The following is a 14,913-nucleotide window of genomic DNA, read 5'->3' as shown; positions in this document are numbered from 1 at the left end:
AAAGGGTCTTAATAAAAAAGTTCAGATTAAATAGGCAAACTATACTGGATTTGTGTCAGCAGCTGGAGCCTGATCTCCTACCTCACAATAGTAATACAACAGCCATAATACCAATAGTGAGACACATGGCAGTACTTCATTTTGTGGCCAGTGGCTCTTTTCAGTACACTGTGGCAGTTTTATCATTTGGGTGGCCTACCACAGGTGGTTGGAGCAATTGATGGCACACATATTGAATGGGTGCCACCACATTTCAGGGAACAGGTATACCACGATCGGAAGATCTTCCATTACATCAATTTGCAAGTTGTTTGCTTACCAAATTTATACACCTCAAGTGTGTGTGACCGCTTTCCTGGGTCAACACATGATTCTTTTTTACTACGGAATAGCCCCATAGCCCTGCAAATTTCACAATTTGGACCTGAGAAGACCTGGCTTGTTGGTAAGTACAATACAACTTGAGGATCATTTGCTTTGTTCTTAGTTTAAAAATGTACAATGGTTTGATATGATTTTAATCTATCAATTTGTTGCTTCCATGTAGGAGACTCACTGTATCCTAACCAACCATGGTTGTTGGCACTGCTGAGGAATTCAACAATGCCAGGGAAAGTCTACTTCAATGAGGCACATGGAAGAACACATAGGCCAGTGGAGTGGGATTTTGGGTTTCTGAAGAACAGATTTAGGTGTGTGGACAAGACCGGTGGAGCCCTCCTCCACTCACCCCATAAGGTGGGCAAAATCATGGTTTTCTGCTGCATGCTGCACAACATCACTTTGCAACTGAACATCCTAATCATCGCAGAGGATGGAGACCATGAAGAGCCACTGGGTGAGGATGTTGCAGTGCCCAATAAAGATGACAGCAGTGAAGAGAAAGGAATTGATCTACGTCAAGATGTCATTGACCACTTCTTCACATTAGTGTAAGTGTACCTAACAATAAATAAAGTACACTCTTCCAAAGAGCTCTATCAACAGGGACAAGAAAAGTCAGTACTGTAGTAGGAGAGCCCTCAAGCATCACTTAGGATGCTGAGCATCATCATTGGGCTAACTCCTCGTCAGACCGGCACTGCAATGTCTGGCGGGCCACCACATATATAGTGGTGGCACTCAGCCGAAGATGGTATTGCAGACCCAATGGAGTCTGCAAGACGTACTGACAAGGAAAAAGAAAGGAGAGTGAAAGATGGATAAAATTAGCACTGAACCCCTAGTAATTTAGTTTATTGACTCAAAAAGGGGATCAGGCTAAGATTAAAAAGAAACAAGAGGAGTATTTGTAGGGAATAATGTCCCCCTATACTGCTAAAAAGGGGAAAAGAGGAGAAATACTCTGTCCTAACACTAAGTGGTCGACATGTTTCGCGCCTCCGCGGTCAGAAATTGATCCAATGGCGCTTCATCAGGACCGAAAGTTGTTACTTCTCCTAAAAAAACACAGGAGGTAAGTGCTGAAAGGTCACTTACTGAGCGTAGACTAGTAGTCACTGTCAGTCGGTTAGGAGGTCGCCCATCCCATGTGGAGGAAAGGCATCATAGGGACGCGTAAACCTCAGACCAGAGGAGAGTTCATTGGCTTCATCCTAAGGTCCTTCAGCACACCTACCCGAGGTCACGTACCTGGAAACGTACATATTGTGACATCCAATGTCAGAACAACTTGTGACATACTGAACATATCAGTCTGTGATGGTAATTTGGTAGGAATGGTAATTTCAGGAAAGTCCAAGGCAAAGATGTTTGTGGATCAAAGTTTCCCTACATTGACTACTTTGTTTATTGACATAGAATAACTTTGCTTATGTTAAGTATATGTGTCCTCCTAACTTATCATTTGAGTCAATTTTATTATGTGAAATCCTTAATTTTCCCCTTGTTATTCTGTTTTAGGGCCCTTCACCATGTCATCTTCATTTGGACATTTCAAAGTTGTGATATTTGCAGTGATATGTTGCTGTTGGATAGTACAAAGAAAACTATTTGGTGTCTGGGACTGACACCAACTTTGGATGGAGAGATCTTGTACAGAGACCACTTGCACTGTGATTGAATGGAAGTTCTTGAGATTGTAACTGTTTTCTTTTGGATGTTGCCACCAAGGCAATATGTGCTGCTTACCTTGCTCTAACAAAATGCATATGTCAAGCCATTGCATACTGGTCTCCCTTCACATTGGCTAAATCTTCAATTTGTGTTCAGTGTAGGAAGTTGTTGATGTGTCTCCTCATAGTTGAAATTATTTATTTTTTAGCACACTAACGATGGTGGTTGTGACATTGTACCAGATACTGCCACAGTGTCCTCAAATGGTAATGTGCCTCAATTTTTGTTACTGCCATGATGTAGACTATTGGTGTTATTGATGTATGATTCCTATTGCGAGGACAGGATGTCTGGCTCCAGCTGAGGTCATGAATCAATCATAGTTTGCCTATTTAACTTGGTTTTGTGAAATATTCCCATTCTTCCATGCTGTCAAGGTTCTGGAGTATCCACTTCTAAATGGCACAGACTGTCTGGCTTCTGCATGGCTTGTGAAAAGCATATTTGATTTTGTCACAGACTTGTTGCCTACAAATATATGACACCAATACAATGGGATTTTGATTTGTTATGTTTGAATTAAATGGGTTACACATTACCTATTTGTCATATCTAGTTTTTCTTTAGAACTATGGGGGTCATTATGACCCCGGCGGGAGGCGATAATGTGGCGGTAGTACCACCAACAGGCTGGCGGTACTTACCGCCACATTATGTCTGTGGCAGACCTACAAAGGTAATACCGCCGATACCGCCAGGCTGCCCCCAGCCTGCAGCCTGGCTGTCCCGGCGGTTGTAATCCACCAGGGCAGCGCTGCAAGCAGCACTGCCCTGGGGATTACGAGCCCTCATCCGCCAGCGTGTCCATGGTGGTAAACACTGCCATGGAAAGGGTGGCGGTATGGGAGACTCGGGTGGCCCCTGCAGGCCCCTGCAGTGCCCATGCACTTGGCATGGGCACTGCAGCGGTCCCAATGCACAGCCCTATCACGCATTCCACTGTCCGAATTACAGGCAGTGGAATGTGCGACGGGTGCTGCTGCATCCGACACACCTGAACATTTCCACTGGCTCGATTATGAGCCGGCTTCAATGTTGTGGTGAGTTTTCCACTGGGCCAGTGGGTGGAAATGCTGTTTCCGTCCGCTGGCCCAGCGGAAAACTCATAATAGGGCGCCAAACATACCTCCAGCACTGGCGGTATGTTGGTGCCCGCAGCTTCGACGGTCTTTGAAAAAGACCACCGAAGTCATAATGAGGGCCGAATTGTTCAATAGATTTAACTAAGGAAGGAAGATAGGACAAAGGAAATAACCCAATAAATACAACAGACTTTGACCATGTGTAATTAACATTATTTTCATGACACAAGTAAACTAAAAGGTGTGTCAAAATAAAACCAATAAAAAAAGCAAAACAAAGAGTCTATCATGGTGGATGAAAGTACAGTAGTAGAGGCAAAATTGTTTGAATTCCAAGGTACAAAAGGTAAATGTATCCTTGAAATAGTCCACAGAGTAAATGGTAGACACACACTGGAGGAAATAAGAACCTGCATCTCTTGGAGGTGGTGGTGGAGGTCTTGCCATCCTCTCCTGGTGGACCGGATAACCGTCCCCTCCGAGGGGAGGGGGACTGGTGCAGGGGCTTGTGGGCTAGCACAGTCTCCTTTTGTGGCAGGGCCTGTCTGTCTGACTGACATAGGTGTATTTTTTCAAGATGTAGATGGACCACAGACAGGACCTGATGGTACAGGAAAAGCTGTGCACATTTGATTATAGATGTCAAAAAGAACCCCTGTAAGGGAGCTCATTTTGTTGTTTTGATTACCTATTTCTAAAATGAGCTCCCTCTGTACCTGTTAAATGTCCTGGAGCTCTGTTACAACCTGGCCCATAATGTCTTGGGACTGCTGCAGTGCTCCTAAGACTCGGTCATTGGTGGTTTGGGTGGCCTCACTTTATTGGCCCACAGGTGGCCTCACTTTGCTGGCTCACAGATTCCCTCCTATGAGCCCAACCCCTACTACCTTGTGCCCTAGAAGCAGTGTGCCCCATCCCACAGGGTAATGGCACAACTGGAGGCGGTCTTGATGTTGTATCAACAGCAGCCACGACTGGGGGGCACAAGATTGGTGCAAAGTTCCTCTGTACACAGGAAGTGGAGGTATCCTGAGGCTGAGGTGTGGCTGCAACTGGGGTGGGAAGTGTAGGTGTGGGCAGAGTGTGACTCACTGGAGCTGTCTGCCCAGACAGACCAGATGGACCAGGCAGCTCCCTATCATCCGGACTTGAAGGAATGGAGTCTTCACTGAAGACTTGATCCTAGTCTGGAGTGGAGGTGTCTTCCACAGCAGACCATGGTCCACTGGCCCTGGGTGTTGGACCTGAAAAGAATACAGACAATATGAAATTAAAATCTGTTTTTTACCTCAAATGTGTCTCTGCTACAAATGAGGTAAACTAAAATTGTAAATTCAGATTAATAGGATAAATGGGGCTTTGTGTAATTTTCATTATTTTACACATGCAGGCTGATTTACACAGATGCAAACTCCAGTAATGATGTTGAAGAGATGTCCTGAAATACAAAATGTTATTTATGATGTGTACATTACATACACCAGACTTTCAACCCAGCACAGTAGTGAAGAGATTTGGGTATTAAACCTTTCCAAGGCCTAGCAGGCTTAAAACATTAGACAAACTGTAGTACACCTTAATGGCATAAATGGCTTTGGTCATCATATGGACACTGCAAAGTAAATTGGGTGTCAATACCACTTCTATTCAGCATGTAACATAACATGGCAGCAAACCTTTGATTACACAGACTATGAATTATGTAAGAGATTACATCAATTCAGTGTAGTAAAAAGAAGGTGTCAACATGGTGGATCAACACAACAACTGACATTTTCAAACAAAGCATGACATGGTGACTGATAAATGCATAACTGTTTGACATGTCTGCATATATGGAAGCAAAGGGAGGCAGAGCAGCAATACATTGCACTATTGTGTTGCAAATTCAAAAACAGGGCATCATGGTAGTTGTAGTCATCTGTTAAAACTATTGACAATACTTGTTAAAAAATGAGTTACACATACCTATTTCAATGTCTATAGTGGAGATGAACACACATTTACAACATTTGTATTTGTATTATATATTTATAAAGCACATTCCGGCCAAAGCATCGAATCGCTCCAAGGAAAAGAGTAAGTGACTGACCGCAAGCAAAAAAGAAAAGAAATAGAAGACTGGATGAAAGCGGGAAGAGCCAAGTTTTGACTAACTTCCTAAAGGCTAAGAAATTTTCTTCCTCCCTTATAGACAGAGGAAGTGAGTTCCACCATTTGGCAGCAGCTACCGAGAAAACCTTGTCCCCCCATCTAACCCTATAGGTGCGAGGGACCTGAATCCGAAAGACTTCTGTAGATCTAAGTTGCCAGCTGGGTCTGTACCAATGTAATCGCGAGGATAGATATTCATATCCACTTCCATGCACAACCTTATAGGTCAGACATAAAGTTTTGAACCTAATGCGCTTTGCTACTGGTAACCAATACAGTTGTTTCAAGCTGCCACTGGCAGAAGCCGAGCAAGGGAGATTAAGTATGAAACGAGCAGCTGTGTTCTGAATGAGCTGAAGCTTCTTCAGTGATGCATTATCCAAGTTGAGCATCAAGGCATTACAATAATCCAAATTAGATATTACCAATGCCAATAACTATCACTCTCCACTCCCTTGATAAATAAGGAAAGATCTTTTTCAACATGCTCAAAGTCCAGAAGCAGGTTTTAACGACATGGTTAACATGCGACTTAAAAGAGAGACAATTGTCAAAGATGACACCCAAATTTCTAGTGGCCACAATAGGCGCAGGAGGAACTCCACACTCTGCCGGCCACCTTAGTGAATTCCATAATTCTTTGCCAGAACTGAAGCACACAATTTCGGTTTGGTTGCCATTTAGTTTAAGCCAGTTTAGGCCCATCCACCAGCTGACTTCTCGCATACAGTTATTAAAGTGATCAGCCACTTCCTCCCAGTTCTTCGAGACAGAGCTGATCAATTGAGTGTCATCAGCAAAGGAGGTAGGCGTAAAATTAAATGTACAAATTAATCTGGCTAAAGGTGTGACATACAGATTAAATAATGTGGGGCTAAGTGAGGAGCCATGGGGAACACCACACGGTAAGCAATATGCTGGTGACTTAAAGTCTCTGCAACTCACCGTGATCGATCTATCTTTCAAAAAAGATTCAAGAATTTTCAAATCAATGTCCCTAATCCCTGTTTGATAAAGGCGGTATATCATAATCTGAGGCGAGATAGTATCAAATGCTGCAGATAAGTCCAGTAGGACTAATATGGCTCCTTGTCCTTCATCCACCAGGCTGCAAATCGTATCGGCGGTGGTGATAAGTTTACATTCAGTACTATGTGCCTGCCTGAAACCATGTTGGGAGGCATCCAATCCTCCTGAGGTAATTAGGAAATTAGTTAATTCCTTATTAATGTGTGTTTCAAAAATTTTAGCTTGAAAGGGAAGTAAAGAAATAGGCCGCAGATTGCTCAGATCCTGTCTTGCTCCATCAGGTTTCTTTTTCAGAGGAACCACGGTTGCGTTCCTCCAAGATGGAGGGTAGGCTCCCGTGGTTAGTGTAGGAAGGTAGCCTCTTTCTAGCCTTGTTACCGCTACTTTTGGCCTGTTTGTGAGTATATGTCAGGGTGTTTTACTGTCTCACTGGGATCCTGCTAGCCAGGGCCCAGTGCTCATAGTGAAGACCCTATGTTGTCACTGTGTTTGATATGTGTCACTGTGATCCTGCTAGCCAGGACCCCAGTGCTCATACGTTTGTGGCCTATATGTATTCCCTGTGTGGTGCCTAACTGTATCACTGAGGCTCTGCTAACCAGAACCTCAGTGTTTATGCTCTCTCTGCTTTTAAAATTGTCACTGCAGGCTAGTGACTAATTTTACCAATTCTGATTGGCACACTGGAACACCCTTATAATTCCCTATTAAATGGTACTTAGGTACCCAGGGTATTGGGGTTCCAGGAGATCCCTATGGGCTGCAGCATTTCTTTTGCCACCCATAGGGAGCTCAGACAATTCTTACACAGGACTGCCACTGCAGCCTGAGTGAAATAACGTCCACGTTATTTCACAGCATTTTACACTGCACTTAAGTAACTTATAAGTCACCTTTATGTCTAACCCTCACTTGGTGAAGGTTAGGTGCAAAGTTACTTAGTGTGGGGGCACCCTGGCACTAGCCAAGGTGTCTACACATTGTTCAGGGCAAATTCCCCAGACTTTGTGAGTGCGGGGACACCATTACACACGTGCACTACATATAGGTCAATACCTATATGTAGCTTCACAATGGTAACTCCGAACATGGCCATGTAACATGTCTAGGATCATGGAATTGTCACCCCAATACCATTCTGGTATTGGGGTGACAATTCCATGCATCCCCGGGTCTCCAACATAGAGCCTGGGTACTGCCAAACTAGCTTTCCGGGGTCTCCACTGCAGCTACTGCTGCTGCCAACCCCTCAGACAGGTTTCTGCCCCCCTGGGGCCTGGGCAGCCCAGTCCCAGGAGGGCAGAACAAAGGATTTCCTCTGAGAGAGGATGTTACACCCTCTCCCTTTGGAAATAGGTGTGAAGGGCCTGGGAGGAGTAGCCTCGCCTGGCCTCTGGAAATGCTTTGAAGGGCACAGATGGTGCCCTCTCTGCATAAGCCAGTCTACACCGGTACAGGGATCCCCCCAGCCCTGCTCTGGCATGAAACTGGACAAAGGAAAGGGTAGTGACCACTCCCCTGACCAGCACCTCCCAGGGGAGGTGCCCAGAGCTCCTCCAGTATGTCCCAGACCTATGCCATCTTGGATGCAGAGGTGTGAGGGCACAATGGACAGCTCTGAGTGGCTAGTGCCAGCAGGTGACGTCAGAGACCCCCCCTGATAGGTGCTTACCTTTCTCAGTAGCCAATCCTCCTCTGTGGGCTATTTAGGGTCTCTCCTGTGGGTATCTCACCAGATAACGAATGCAAGAGCTCACCAGAGTTCCTCTGCACTTCCTGCTTCGACTTCTGACAAGGATCGACCGCTGACAGCTCCAGGACGCCTGCATAACCGCAACAAAGTAGCACGAAGACTACCAGCAACATTGTAGCGCCTCATCCTGCCGGCTTTCTCTACTGTTTCCTGATGGTGCATGCTCTGAGTGCTGTCTGCCTTCACCCTGCACTGAAAGCCAAGAAGAAATCTTCCGTGGGTCGACAGAATCTTCCCCCTGCTAATGCAGGCACCAAACTTCTGCATCACCGGTCCTCTGGGTCCCCTATTATCTTGACGAGCGTGGTCCCTGGAACACAGGAGCTGGGTCCAAGTGTCTTCGACAGTCCAGTGGCCCTTCTGTCCAAATTTGGTGGAGGTGAGTCCTTGCCTCCCCACGCCAGACAGTAATCCTGTGTACTGCGTGAACTGCAGCTGCTAGGGCTTCTGTGCACTCTTGCAAGGATTCCTTCATGCACAGCCTAGACCAGGTCCCCAGCACTTCGTCCTGCATTGCCCAACTCGCCGAGTTGGACTACGACATCGTGGGACCCTCCTTTGTGACTCTGAGTTGACCGTCATCCTCAGATCTTCTAAGTGCGTTTTCGGGTGCTCCTGCAGGTGCTGCCTGCTTCTGCGAGGGCTCTCTGTGTGGCTGAGCGCCCCCTGTCTCTTCCTCCAAGGGGCGACCTCCTGGTCCTTCCTGGGCCCTACCAGCACCCAAAAACCTCAACCACAACTCTTGCAGCTAGCAAAGCTTGTTTGGAGTTTTTCTGCGTAGAAACAACCCTGCCTCCTCCAGCATGCTGTGGGACATCTTCTGACCAAAGGAGAAGTTCCTGGCACCTTCTGTTGTTGCAGAATCTTTGGCATCTTCCACCCGGAGACAGCCCTTTTGCACCTTCATCCGGGGTTTAGTGGGCTCCTGCCCCCCCTGGATACTTGCGTGACTCTTGGACTTGGTCCCCTTCCTTTACAGGTCCTCAGGTCCAGGAATCCGTCTTCAGTGCTTTGCAGTCAGTTGTTGTCCTTGTAGAATCCCCTATGTCGACTTTACTGTCTTTCTGGGGTAGTAGGGTAACTTTACTCCTACTTTTCAGGGTCTTGGGGTGGGGTATCTTGGGCACCCTTAGTGTTTTCTTACACTCCCTGCGACCCTCTACACACTACACTAGGCCTGGGGTCCATTCGTGGTTCGCATTCCACTTTTGGGGTATATGGTTTTTGTTGCCCCTAGGCCTATTTCTCCCTATTACTTTCTATTGTGTTTTACATTGTTTGCACTACATTTCTGACTGTTACTTACCTGTTTTTGGTTTGTGTGCAAATAATTTGTGTATATTACTTACCTCCTAAGGGAGTATATCCTCTGAGATACTTTTGGCATATTGTCACTAAAATAAAGTACCTTTATTTTTAGTAACTCTGAGTATTGTGTTTGCTTATGATATAGTACTAAGTGATATAAGTGGTATGTAGGAGCTTTGCATGTCTCCTAGTTCAGCCTAAGCTGCTCTGCTATAGCTACCTCTATCAGCCTAAGCTGCTAGAACACTCTAATCTACTAATAAGGGATAACTGGACCTGGCACAAGGTGTAAGTACCACAAGGTACCCACTATAAGCTAGGCCAACCTCTCACAGTTAGGACTTCCAGCAAAACCGGGGCAACAGCAATAGAGATGGGATCAGGTACCTGTTGAAGAATATCGGAGGGACAAGGGTCTTTAGGGGAACCTGATTTGATTCCTAACATTTACTTTTTAATTGTCTCAGGAAGTAGTGGCTGAAAATTAGTTAACAGAGGATATTCAACATCTGATGTGTTGTTGACAGTATCAAATACACCATCCATCCCTTCAGCATGATTACAGCTAGAGTATATTTGTAGAACTTTATTTTCAAAGAAGGAAGCCACCTTATTACAAAACTCTTGTGAGTTCTCCAACTCCGAAGGGGGAATAGGGATTGTCAAGGAACTTACAACTTTGAAAAGTTCTCTGGGAGCATTAGATGCCTCCTTAATCTTCTGAGTAAAATACTCAGATTTAGCTTTAGTATTTGCCTCATTATAATTTTTAAGAACATCTCTCAGTTTTTCTTTCTCAACCAAGTTGGGATCTAACTTCCATCACCGTTTTTGTTGACGATATTTCCTTTGAAGTATCTTGAGGTTCTTAGTGAACCCGGGATGACTGCACATGCACACAAATATGGGAATAATGTGTGTAGGTGAAAATACCACTTACAAGCACTATCCCTTCATGTGCAAATCAATGGTGTTGTGAACCTGATTTTGGAGTACAACAACATACACTGAGAGAAAGAAAGGGACTAGGCAAATACAAGGGATGATCCATGGGAAACAACATATAGGCCCTCATTATAACATTGGCAGCAAATGCCGCCTACCGCCACAGCGACAGCCGGCAGCATATTGTCACAGTGGCTACCGACCATCCATCAAATTATGACCGTAGTCAGAATTCCACCCAAAGGCTCGCGAAATTCCGGCTACGGTCTTGGCGGCGGACGGCAGTAAGGTGGCGCTGCTGCCAGCAGCAGTGCGACGCCAGTAGAACGCCACAGACCGTATCATAAGCCATGATACAGCCTGGCGGTGTTTTTCTGGCGGACACTGCTGCTGGCAGCAGCACCACATCCCGTCTCCTGCCAGAGGACCCCCTGCAAGCAGGTAAGTCTGGTTCTCCGACAGGAGAGGGATGTGGGGGTGTTGTGTGTGTGTGTGTGTGGTGGTGTGTGTGACTGTTTTGAATGCGTGTATGCATGTGCAATGCATGTGTGCATGAATGGGTGTGAGTGTATGTCCATGTTGTGTCGTGTGATTGCATGTTTGCCTGGATGTATGTTAGTGAGTGTTGCTGTGAGTGTGTATGAATGTATGCATGCGTGGGTGAATGTGGGTATGCATGTGTGTATGGGTGTGTATGTATGTGCGTGTATGTGTGTATATGGTGGGTGGTCTAGAGGGGGAAGGTGGGGAGGACTCAGGGGAGGGGGGCGGAGGAGACCCCTATCAGTGCCAGGGAAGGAATTCCCTGGCACAGATATTGCCCACAGCCGTGGTTTTCGTGGTGCTACAGAAACCACAGAAACCATGGCGGTGGGCTGGGTCAAAATGCCATGGGCGGCTTATTGATGGTCGTTACCGTGGTGGCAGTCGGTGTGTTAACTTGGCGGTTTGGCTTTGGCCAAACTGCCAATGTCATAATAGTGGTGGTACTACTGCCACTATTACACCGACCGCCAGGGTTGTAATGACCCCCATATTCTGACAAAACATATTGCTCATTGTTAATAAGAGATCTAGAACCATGATGCTAGTCATTAGGATGAAATAAAATATTTTGTGGACTCAGGTTTAGATATATATATTTTGATAAGTGTTTTGAAGCACTCTAAACAGCTAACGTAAGGGCAAGAACTCCTTTTATGATTGTTGAGACAAGGCTAAGTGCAATTTACCAGTCTCCACTCCACCAGGGATTCCAGTTAAGCCTTCAGGATATAGGATCTGCAAGACCCTCTCCTCCCAGGGAAGGAGTGATAAGGGGGGCTGGAAGAATCATCACGAGAGTCTGGGCCTCCAGGTGGCGCTCAGAGGCCAGGAATGTACTCTACCTGAAGGTCGTTCCACCTCTTTCTAATTTCCTCCTGTATGCACAGATTATTAGCTACTGCATTCACTCTGTTCACTGTTCTGGTCCACATTTCCCTTATCTGAGATATGGTTGTATTTTGTACTTGTGCTCCAAACAATTGTTACTCTACTCTAATAATTGTATCCACCATGACCAACAATTCTCCCTCAGTGAAAAGTGGATTCCTCCTTACTGCTGTAGAGAAAAAATACTAGTGCCCGAAAAGTTGAAGAAAAATCAAAGCATTAATAGCAACAAAATGCACAGATGGAGATAATCACAGGAAAAAATGGCTCCTGAGTAACAATTTCTGCATCAAAGTGCTCTGTTGCAGTGGAATGGCAAAGGATCATGGTCTGCAATGGTGTGTGTTTTTCAGTGTGTTTTGCTGGCATTCACAATTGTCCAATATACATCAGGTGTGGGGTGCTAACATCCAACCAATAGCTACTGCCATAGTACAATACTGAGCGGGTTCTGCAACGGACTCCTACTGTCATGAGTACGCCGCAGATACACCGCCAGCACAACTGAGTTGTCTAAATATTGTCAGGGCGACGACAGAGTGCTCATTGCTAACATTGGAGTCCCCCGCGTCGGCTGAGGGATACAACTGACTCGATGAAGTACATTCCATCGATGCTGACAGTGGTTGACCTGCCATACATCTTAATTATGACAGGTGGCCTGCCATCAGCTTGACAGAGTACTTGGGACCGTCAATGTAGCGGTTTGGCAGTAATACCATTAAGATCTAAATCAGGCCCTTGTGACATTTAAGCTGCAGATGGTGGTTTGCTGATAGTGAAAAATGGGACATTTTCATGAAGGAGTCTACCTTATTCATCAAGGTAGTACAGCCTCAGAAAAAAGTAATTGCATGAAAATCAGTAGGAATGTGTTCCCATGGATGAGCAAGAATTTTAAGAGGTTGCAATAGGTCACATTTCTTCAAATGTAATCATTTTGCTTGTGAACATACAAGGTGTGATATGTACATTTTTTAACATCCACAGCTATGGAATGACACAAGAAATGCAGGCAACTTATAAGAGCACATGTGTACTGTGGGATTTTATGAATCACAAGGATAAGTGAGAATATTTTGAAACACGAATGATAGACCATCAACAATTTTAGTAGTTTTGTCTTCACGTAGATACTGGGCTTCTTTGGAACAGCCTGTGGCTTGGTTTTTTTGTTCTGAAAATGGCCTTTGGAGGTAATACTTTGTGCCTGATTTAGAACTTGGTGGAGGGGAATACTCCATCACAAACATGACAGATTTCCAGTCTGCGTATTATTATCCTATTAGGTCCTACGGGGATCTTAATAAGGTGGACGGGACATCTGTCACGTTTATGTTCTAAATCAGGCCCTTTGTCTGGATGGAGTGGAATAGTCTTGTCAGACTAATGCATTTACAAAGATTCTTCTATGGTGTTTGTGATCCAGGTACCTATGAAATTAAGAAATTATACAGAAGAAAACAATATGTATTGGTGATTGTTCCTACACCTGTGTTATAATGATTGAAAGGTTCTGTGATACGTACATTCCATTACTCTATATTGAGCTCCTAGATGATGGTGTCTCAGTAAGAAAGATGATTATTATAAAGGGTGGGTGGATCCACCTCACATAAAAATGTCAGAGTGAAACCCAAAGTCACTAAATTAACCTGAGTTCAACCCCTGGTAACTATGGCACAGAGCAGACAGGCTTAATTCAGGGAAATGTGTAAAGCATTTATGCAGTACCAAGACATTAACAAAGCCAAAACACCAAAAATACAAACCTCAAACCAAATGAAAAAAGTAGATAAAAATTTAATTTACAAAATTCCAAAAATCCTGTTAAGGGGAGGCATAGATTATGATTTTTTAGGTTTTTAAGTACAACAAAATACCAAATGGCACCATTATAGTCTATGAAAGTGATAGACCAGCTCCTCCCTTCTCACTCTAGCCCAGGAGACTGATCAGGATATGCAAGCCACTCCTCAGTTCCCTTTGTGTCACTGTCTAGAGGGAGTTCACAAACAGCCCAACTGTCAGTCTGACCCAGACGTGGATTCCACAAGCAGGCAGAGGCACAGAATGGTTCAGCAAGAAAATGCCCACTTTCCAAAAGTGGCCTTTTCAAACTGACAATCTATAAACCAACTTTAACACAAGATGTATTTTCAAATTGTGAGTTCAGCGACCCCAAACTCCATTTCTCCCAATGGGACAATGCACTTAATAGGTATTTATATGCAGTCCTCATGTTATCCTATGGGAGAGATAGGTCCTGCAATAGTGAAAAACAACTTTGCTAGTATTTCAGGACATATAAAACACACCAGCACAGGTCCTACCTTTTAAATACACTGCACCCTGCCCAAGGGGCTACCTAGGGCATACCTTAGGTATGACTTACATGTAGTAAAGGTTTGGCCTGGCAAGTGGGTCGAATTGGCAGTGCAAGACTGCATGCACAAATACTGCAGTGGCAGGTCTGAGACATATTTACAGGGCTACTCATGTGGGTGGCACAATCAGTGCTGCAGGCCCACTAGCAGCATTTGATTTACAGGCCGTGGGCACCTCTAGTGCACTTTACTAGGGACTTACTAGTAACTCAAATGTGGCAATCATGGATAGACCAATCACTAATACAATTTAGACAGAGAGCATATGCACTTTGGCACTAGTTAGCAGTGGTAAAGTACCCAGCGTCCTAAAGCCAAAAAAAACTGGTCAGAAAAAAATAGGATGAAGGAAGCAAAAAGTTGGGGGATTTCCCTGCAAAAAGGGCCAAGTACAACAGTAGCCATGTTCAGAAAATCCCTTTATAATGCAATCCACCATGGCCAAATGTGTGTTTAAGTAATACTCCATCAGATAGTTGTCATCTACATAGGACAATGCCTCAGGATCAGTGTCATGCAATATCAATGTAACACAGACAGAGAGCAGCCCCTGAATGTAAATCGGAGCTGAAAGCCAAGCTCAGAAAAGGTGGTTAGATCCCTGTTTTCAGGCGCTATGTTTAAGCAGAAGAAACCACTAGAGATAACCAAGGTTGTTATATATTTTGTTACTGACAATGTTGTACATTAGTGTTGTACTGTGTGA

The sequence above is a fragment of the Pleurodeles waltl genome, chromosome 10 (genome assembly GCF_031143425.1).
Source record: "Pleurodeles waltl isolate 20211129_DDA chromosome 10, aPleWal1.hap1.20221129, whole genome shotgun sequence".
Lineage (NCBI taxonomy): Eukaryota > Metazoa > Chordata > Amphibia > Caudata > Salamandridae > Pleurodeles > Pleurodeles waltl.
Note: the sequence above shows the minus strand (reverse complement) of the source record.